This window comes from Magallana gigas, chromosome 10 (assembly GCF_963853765.1).
Source record: "Magallana gigas chromosome 10, xbMagGiga1.1, whole genome shotgun sequence".
Taxonomy (NCBI): Eukaryota; Metazoa; Mollusca; class Bivalvia; order Ostreida; family Ostreidae; genus Magallana; species Magallana gigas.
Window position 1 is genome coordinate 10,386,670 of NC_088862.1, and position 8,713 is coordinate 10,395,382.

Consider the following 8,713-nt stretch of genomic DNA (forward strand, 5'->3'; position numbering starts at 1 on the left):
TTATTTATATATATGAAACAATTTTTACACTATCGTTGAAACTAAACAGTCATGGCCGTTTCGTTAAAAAAAAGTTGTGATATTGGATATACAATGTATCTTAAACACGCGATTTCATTGAAATGGAACACTTTACACTGCTCTGCAGCTAACTGCTATTTCATGGCACGGTATTAATTATCATGTTTCCGTAAATAATTAATAAATGCAAACGTTCAACCGTTTCATGTTCTAAATTCATTTGACCCTTTTGTGATGCATGGATCTGAGCACTGAAATATGATTTTAAAAACACAATGCCCTACAAACATGACTTTGTGACGAAATGAGTATCGAGGTGGGGGTCATGTACTTGACTTATTAAATATGGAAGGAACTTTTAGATGGCATGAGACACATTGAGATATTTAATTGAGAAATCAAATAATTTATATGTAGTAATTTTTAAAGAAGTCGGTAATTTAGCAGCGAGTTGGTATTGTTTTTTCTTTCTTTAATTTTTGAATTGAAGAATCTCTAAAAGTTTAATGATTGTGAATCAGTTTGTTAAACCAATTTAAAAATTTTTAATCCGTAAATCTGATTATTGCGTATAAACAATAGTTAAAATAAAAAAGCCCCCCCCCCCTCCTGTATTAATAGCTTTATATCCTCTTGTTCTTTGGCTATTAACCTAGGACATTGACAGAGAGAAAAGACGCCTCATAATCGTATGCTTTGTTCGAGGTAAGGCCATGGTATACATGTACATGAAGTTTTAACTTCATGCTTGTTGGACAAAATGTGAGCTAACTGCATTCATGCAACGTAATAATTTGGTTTAATCGTTTATCAAATGCTCATAATTATTTGGGCATCGAGAAAAAAATAATATATATTAAGAGAGAGAGAGAGAGAGAGAGAGAGAGAGAGAGAGAGAGAGAGAGAGAGAGAGAGAAAGAGAGAAGCTTGATTAAAAAAATGTAATCATCTAAATTTGCTGGATTTATCTTGAAGAAATAACAAGTTGAAGAATGGAAGTATTGATAGAAAAAATATACATTGTTAAAGTGTTGCATGCATGCACGTACATGTGTATGTGTCAACCGATGAACAAATTAATCTAAATCTTGATCAGCCCACTCTCCTCGTAATCGTTAAATTAAAATAAGAGCATCAATTTATAACCATATAATACAGCACCGAGCTAAATGAATTAACCCTCCTCTTCCCTTTGAAAATTTCTAGATCCGCACATATAGTCGTCTCTCCCCAGGTCGGAGGTGGGGGTGGGGGGGGGGGTATCCAAAAAACATTATATTAATTAATAACCAATATATAATTGTCTCTATTTCAGGAAAAAAATGAACTTGATTAACGTTTAAAGTTAAAAATACTAGCGCAGTGTACAATGTAGTTTTTAAAAGGATCACTGGCCTTTTTGTAAATTGATTTAAAAAAACCTGAGAATTATTGAGACCACTAGCAATTTGGAGGAATTTTTTAAAATGTGTATTTTTTTAGGTTTCATATACCTTTAATTTGCTTCTAGATTTGAATTCAACTTAATTAAGAAGAGAATGTTCTTTTATTAATAAAATATAATTGGTGATATTCGATAGTTATAAAAATAGTTTTATTCCATTGATATATGAAACAATTATTACACTATCGTTGAAATTGAATAAAAATTTTAGTCATTATGCTATAAAACCCCCCAAAAAACAAAAACAAGTTGAGATATTAGATATAATTATATATTAACGCATGATTTCATCAAAATGGAACAATTTTCACGTTGTTATGCATCTAACTGCTATTTCAAGGCACGGCATGATTATGTTTCTGTAAATAGTGAATAAATGCAAAATTTTAATGCTAAAACGTTTGGCCATCTTGTGATGCATGGATCTGAACACTGAAATATGACTATCCTATTAACATGACTATGTGGGGAAATAAATATGAAGGTGTCCTGTATTTGACTTATTAAATGGTGAAGGAATAATTGATTGAAAGGATTTTTTCCTGCACTTTACGGCTTTAAGATCTAGTAAATAGAGAGGTTTAGCAAACCAACGTGTACGCGTACGTATACATGTACGTGTAGAAAGGAAAATATGTGCGTTACGTCATCAGTTTTTGTAATGACGAAATTCTACACGTATGAACATGAATGAACATACGTGTAGATTTCAAAATACACGTAAGGTCGAACTTGTAGCATATATTTACTTGTTGACTATAAATATGAACAAGTGTATTTATTTTTGATATCAAGAAACATAGATTTTCACTAAAATGTATTGTGTTGTAATGGTTTTCTTATACTGATCGATTCTTGCAAAACATGCAATGACTCTTAAGTATCTGTTATCAGTCATACATATTATGATTACTTTAAACGATGGTGTTTATAACACTTGCGACCTTCAGTTTTCGACTGTGATTATTAATATTCAGATTAAAAGAAATGAACATAAAAATCAAATTAAAAAACATTTACAAGTACAAATACACGTTTTAAATGCTAAACAAGTAATGTGAACTGGTACGTGTAGTTCTAACTTGTTACCTTCACGTACAAGTACACGTACACGTTGGTCTGCTAAACTTCTCTTATGAGTGAGTGTCTTTTTGGTGCTAGAACCATTATGACGTCATAATTGATATGATGGATCTTTTCCCGTATTTTACTGCTTTAAAGGAATTATGTAGAAAATAAAACAATGTTTTGACATTCTATATTTAATCACGGGAAAAGTAATCCTGGTACCAATATTCAATTCGACATCTTTCTAAAGAGGTCAAGAGCTTGTTTATGCGTTTTTTTGGAGAGACTGTAGGCATTCTAGATATATAAGTCAAAAAATGGACAAATTTCCGAGATTTGCTACTTTTATCCTTCATATTTTATTGAAAATGTTGTTTAAATCATGATTTTTCGTTGTGTTTACCAAAAATTTAAGCCCCAATACACCCTATGAAAGAAAAATGTTGTTATGAAGCACCGTTAAAAGAACTTATATCTTGAATTTCATAAACCTGTAGGCACCTTTCGTTTACTAGATCTTGACCTTAAAGGAATTATGTAGAATATTAAACAGGCCTGTTTCATACCGTTTTTGGAGAGACTGTAGGCATTCTAGATATATTTTAAAAGTCAAAAATGGAGGAAAAAAAAAGATACTTATTTCCTTAATTATTCATAGAAAATTTCATTTTAAAACATGACTTTTCATTTTATTTACTAACGTTTTAAGCCCCAATACATCCTGCTAAACAAATTCTGAATTTCTGATTTCTGAAATACCACCAATAACATCTAAATTTGCTAAAAGGATTTATCATGAAGAAATAATGAGTTGAAGAATGGGAGTATTAATAGGAAAAAAATATACATTGTATAAGTGTTACATGCATGCATGCATGCACGTACATGTGTATGTGTCAACTGGTGAACAAATTAATCTAAATCTACCTAACTTGAAAGTTGATCAGCCAACTCTTCTCGTAATCGTTAGATTAAAATTAGAGCACCAACTTATAACCTTATAATACAACATTAACACTCCCCATCCCTCTGAAAATGCCTGGATCCGCATTTATACTCTTCTCGCCACAGATCAAAAGGGGGGGGGGGGGTAGTATGCAAATACCAACGTTTTAGGCATATGTATGTACTTATATTTTGTGTATGGTCTCGTCATCTGATAGTGTCGTTTTGAGAGGACAGAAAGTTATTGGAGATTTAAAACGTCCCCTTGTAATTCTAGACTAAACGGGATTACAAGTGAAAGTTCATCTTAAAGAGATAATGAGTGGTAAGGGGGAAGGTATGAATGGACACTTACACAGGTGTTACACCTCATTCAGTGAAAGGTCAATCCCCTCTTAGACCCCCCGAGGAGCTGACCTTTCCTGAAGCGATCGTCCAGTAACAAACAGACAGGATGTACATGTATTCATAGCGAGGATTTTTAATTTAACGTTTATATACATGGTTTTGTCAGAAAGTTTTAAATCTATTTCAGTATTTAAAGAAAAATAAAATTTGGAACTTTGAATTTGGGACTTTGTCATTTCATCCTACATGTATGACTTACGATTCAAAAATTTCAGAAATTAGAAAACCGAAAACAAATTTCCAACATCACTCAACTTTGATTCAAGAGGTTAGCTTTACAGACTTAGTATAACTTATTATTGCATTGATGAATACTCGGTACATAAAGACGAAGGACCCAATACTCAATTGATGGAAAAAAATTATTATGATTTATGTAGATTTTAAAATCTGATTTACGTATTTCGTGTATTGTTTATTGAAAGGGGGGGGGGTGGTTAAGGGTTATATTGTAAGGGTTGACTGGTCAACATTCTTACTGCTTTCCGCGGGGAAGTCACCGTAAAAGAGTTCACACGTACTTTGAATTGTTGTTGACAGTCGGAATGAATGACCAAAATGAAGGTTGAATATATTGTATAAATACCCGGTAACAATGTAATATATCTATACTTCAAGTCCTCTTTTACAAATCAAAGAAGTGTGCAGCGAGAGAGAGAGAGAGAGAGAGAGAGAGAGAGAGAGAGAGAGTCGGTTATGACGAGTCAATTATATAGCGTTTTTTGATAATTTCAAATTAAAGTGCAAAACTGACACTTGCTCGTTTCACCATACAGTGCAGGCAAATTATGACAATAATAAGTTAACATAAAACATGTGTGACCTTGAAGTTTTAATCAACGTAATTCAAAACAATGAAATATTCCATTAACAAGCTCCCTGCCAAACAATAGCCTTGTGCCGATAATATCTCGATTAAATGTCTATCACAGGACGGCAATTCATTCAGACGACTCTTTGAATGTTTTACGGCACATATTTCTGAGCGGATCCAGAAAACAAAAATCCTGCTCTCAAAACACATTTAATAAAAACTAAATGATATGAAATAAGATGCTTCCTTTTTCGAAAGTTTCTTGAAGATTTTTTGAGCCCAAAATAAATGAATAAATAATTATGAACATAAATTCGAAAATTGGTAAAGAAACAAAGCTCCGCCATTTTGATTTTGGGGGCGCTGGCACATTTTCAGCGCAGTCATTGGTCCTGCTAGTTGATTGACGTATTGTTAAAAAATTCCTTTATGCACATGCGTCATCAATGTCGCTTCCCCTGTAAGCTGTTTCAATGTTGTAAAAGAATTGTTTAGTAATGCGGAAAATACACACAGGTCGAATTCTGTCACATTCTGTCAAATTGTCCACCTCCTGCGAAGCCCTTCTGATACCGTAGTACAATTAATACCGATCAAATTATTCGATCTGTTTCCATCTACTACTCCTCAATGAATAATACGACTGATTGACGTGTGTATATTGCCAGTGCATACTTACTAATGTAATATATTAAAGGTCATTGCCATAATTCTTTAATGATAGTTTGTTCAATTTTTTCCATTATATAAAAACCATCAATTATGCTAGTAGAAACATTTGATCAATGAATCAGATCTGACAGATCTTCCTGGTTTTTAAGCTATTCACTTTTATTTAGAAAACAAGGATTCCAAACATTTTAGTTTCAAAATTATACAAAGCTCTTCTTCTCAAGAAGATTAATTTAGTCTAAAAGAATGGCGCCACTGTCATCGAGTTCTGAGCAGTTTTTTTCTTATATAGTTCAATATTTTCACACATTGCAATTCTGTATACTTAAAATATTTTTATAATAATGTCCAGATTTTGTCAGTGAAAAACATATATCAAATCAGCTGAAGAATATGAATGTATACCTGCTATAACAAGGATAAAACGCTGAATGGTGGGGGAGGGGAGTCATATATCTATTTTGATTTATAATTTGTCTTTCAGTCCATTTTATATCCATTTAATGACTGTTACAGAAAACTGGGGTGGTCCAAATTTGCTATAAAAATGAGTTTTATATAAGTAAATCAGGAGGAAAGCAATAAAGATCCCCAACACCCTCTATTGTCGATCCATGTTTGTCAAATTAAAAGCAATAATAACCGGAACCGATCGAAAAAATGATCTATTAGACGAGGTTTAGCGAAGGAGTATAAGTAATAAAAACTCGGCCTTGAGAGAAGATTTCTTTGTGACCTCGTGGCGGGCAGATAACATTTACACTAATAATTCTGGCGGTTTGTCGGCAAATCCATTAATATTTGGCTGATCACAGCTCTCTCTCTCGCCGTTGATTTTCTATCTGCTTCTTTCGTTAATCACTTCGCTGAGCTAATGATGGGAGTAAGATACTGTATATGTGAGTGTGTGGAAAGAAACAAGGCGAAGATAATGCTGAGATGTTCAAAGGATATGTAGATCTATGGTGGCATAGATCTGCAACCACTTGTCAGATAATTATGTTGACTTGTCATATGATAATGTCGACTTGTCAGATATTTATGTCAACTTGTCAGATCTTTATGTTGACTTGTCAGAAAATAACCATAGTGACTATAGAGACTCAACATTTTGTTGTCAAAGCGTGTTAGTGCCACTAACTGCCATTTACTTGTCATCATAATACCATATAAGTCGACATAAATATCTGACAAGTTTACATAATCATCTGACAAGTCGACATAAAGATCTGACAAGTAAACATAATTATTTAACAGAAAAAATAATATGGCCACTAGTTTAAAGAAAATTATCATTCATATTGTACGTCGACTTGTCAGATAATGATGTTGTCTTGTCAGATGTTATCTTGTCTTGTCAAATAATTATGTCGACTTGTCAGATATTTATGTCGACTTGTCAAATAATTAAATCGACTTAAAAGATGATTATGTCGACTTGTCAGATCCTTATGTCGATTTGTCAGAAAATATTATTTCAAATGGATGGCACAAATTGGGCATGGAAAGGTTAAAGTGTTGAATTCTTAACCACGTGAATAAGTGACAAGTCGACTTAAAGAACTGACAAGTGAACATAATTATCTGACAAGTCGACATCAAGATCTGACAAGTCGACATAATTATCTGACAAGTGGTGGCAGATCTATGCCACCATATAGATCGATACACCGAGGGCAAAAACATTTAGTGATTTATTGTAAAAAATGCTATTTTCGAAATGTAAACAATACATTTTGACTGCAAAGAATGTGATACATAGTAAATAAATGGCCGAAAAAAACCCCGCCAAAACAAACAATGAGAAATAAAACTGCATATGTATGTAAACGTATCAGTATACTTGCGCTTATGTATGTCTTGTTAAAGAAGCATTGGCGAGTCTCAAATACCATTGTGCAGCTTTAACGATAGATGCTCTTAAAAAACGTTAAAAACGTACACTACCATGCACGCTCGTGTACAATTCAAACACTATAACAAGTGGACATTAAAAAAAAAATTGCAAGAATAATTTAAATAAAAGACACACAGTGTAGAATATCTCATCTTGTTATATAAAGAAATATATACATGTGTGTATAAGAACATATATATATATATATATATATATATATATATATATGACTGCATGCAAACATTAAATGCTTTTCATTGCTATGTTTCATGTGTGCCAGAAAAATAGCCAAGCCTGGGGAAGAAATTTTTGTACATGAAAAGTGGGCCAAATGATAATTTGCCTATAATACAAACAAATAGACATACGTCTGTAAATGATGCACTTAAAGCATCTGGGGTTTTCTTCGAGCAAATGAAACACATTTTAGCTAATAATGCATGCACGGATCCAGACAACCCTAAGGAGGGATTCAATGGATATTTGTTTTTGCTTGGGAGAAGGGGTAGAGTCTAGGGCCTACTTTTGGTAACTTTTTTCATTGAAATTTAATAAATTTGAATTTTCTAAGGGGGGGGGGGTCCGTACTCGATCCCCCAAATCCCACCCCTTAGGATCCACGTGCGTAATGCATTCAAATTAATTCAAACAATTTTGAAATGGAGAAAGAAATTATATCGGCAATATATATTTATATACATGTATATGAAGTTAATATAACTCAAGATCGTGGGCGAACAAAGCAGAGAACATTATAACTAGGTCCGAATATGTGTTTATTGCTTTTTAATGTCGTGCCAAAACTGTATTTATTATCATTCTTCTTCTAGAATATTTTTTTCTCTTAATTGCCCTCCTTTTCTGCAGACATATACAAATCTATTTCTAAAAAAAAAATAGAATCACCCACAAACGAAGTTTTGTAAATTAGCAATCATTTCTAAAATGTTATGCTTGTCTGTGTCCAGTATCTAAAAGAAAACAGCCGGTTTAAAAATGCACTTTTGATGGTAATGTAATCTAGTATTTTCCTAACAAAATATTTACAAACGCTATGGAACATGCAGTATGAAAATATATAAATGAAATTACAGCATGTTGTAGCATAAAGATGAAAGATTTTATTCCCTATCAAAATAAATTGATATAAATTTATTTAGATAACTTATAGAAAACGTGCCATTTTTAGAAGACCTTTGAATCTATGAGAATGTAGCATGTAATACAGAAAGAAATAATTAATATCTAAATAATGAACTTACACAGTCAGTGATGCCGGGGTGAAGATAAATGCTATTTTTTTATTATAATTTTTTTTGTAAAAAATCAATTAATATAATAAGCTTTTTTCGCAAGATCTCTGAATTAAGCGGGGAGCAGTTTTGATGTTTATAATCTAACTGTTCTGTGTGACCGATTAAATATCTTGTCCTTACCCGGTTTT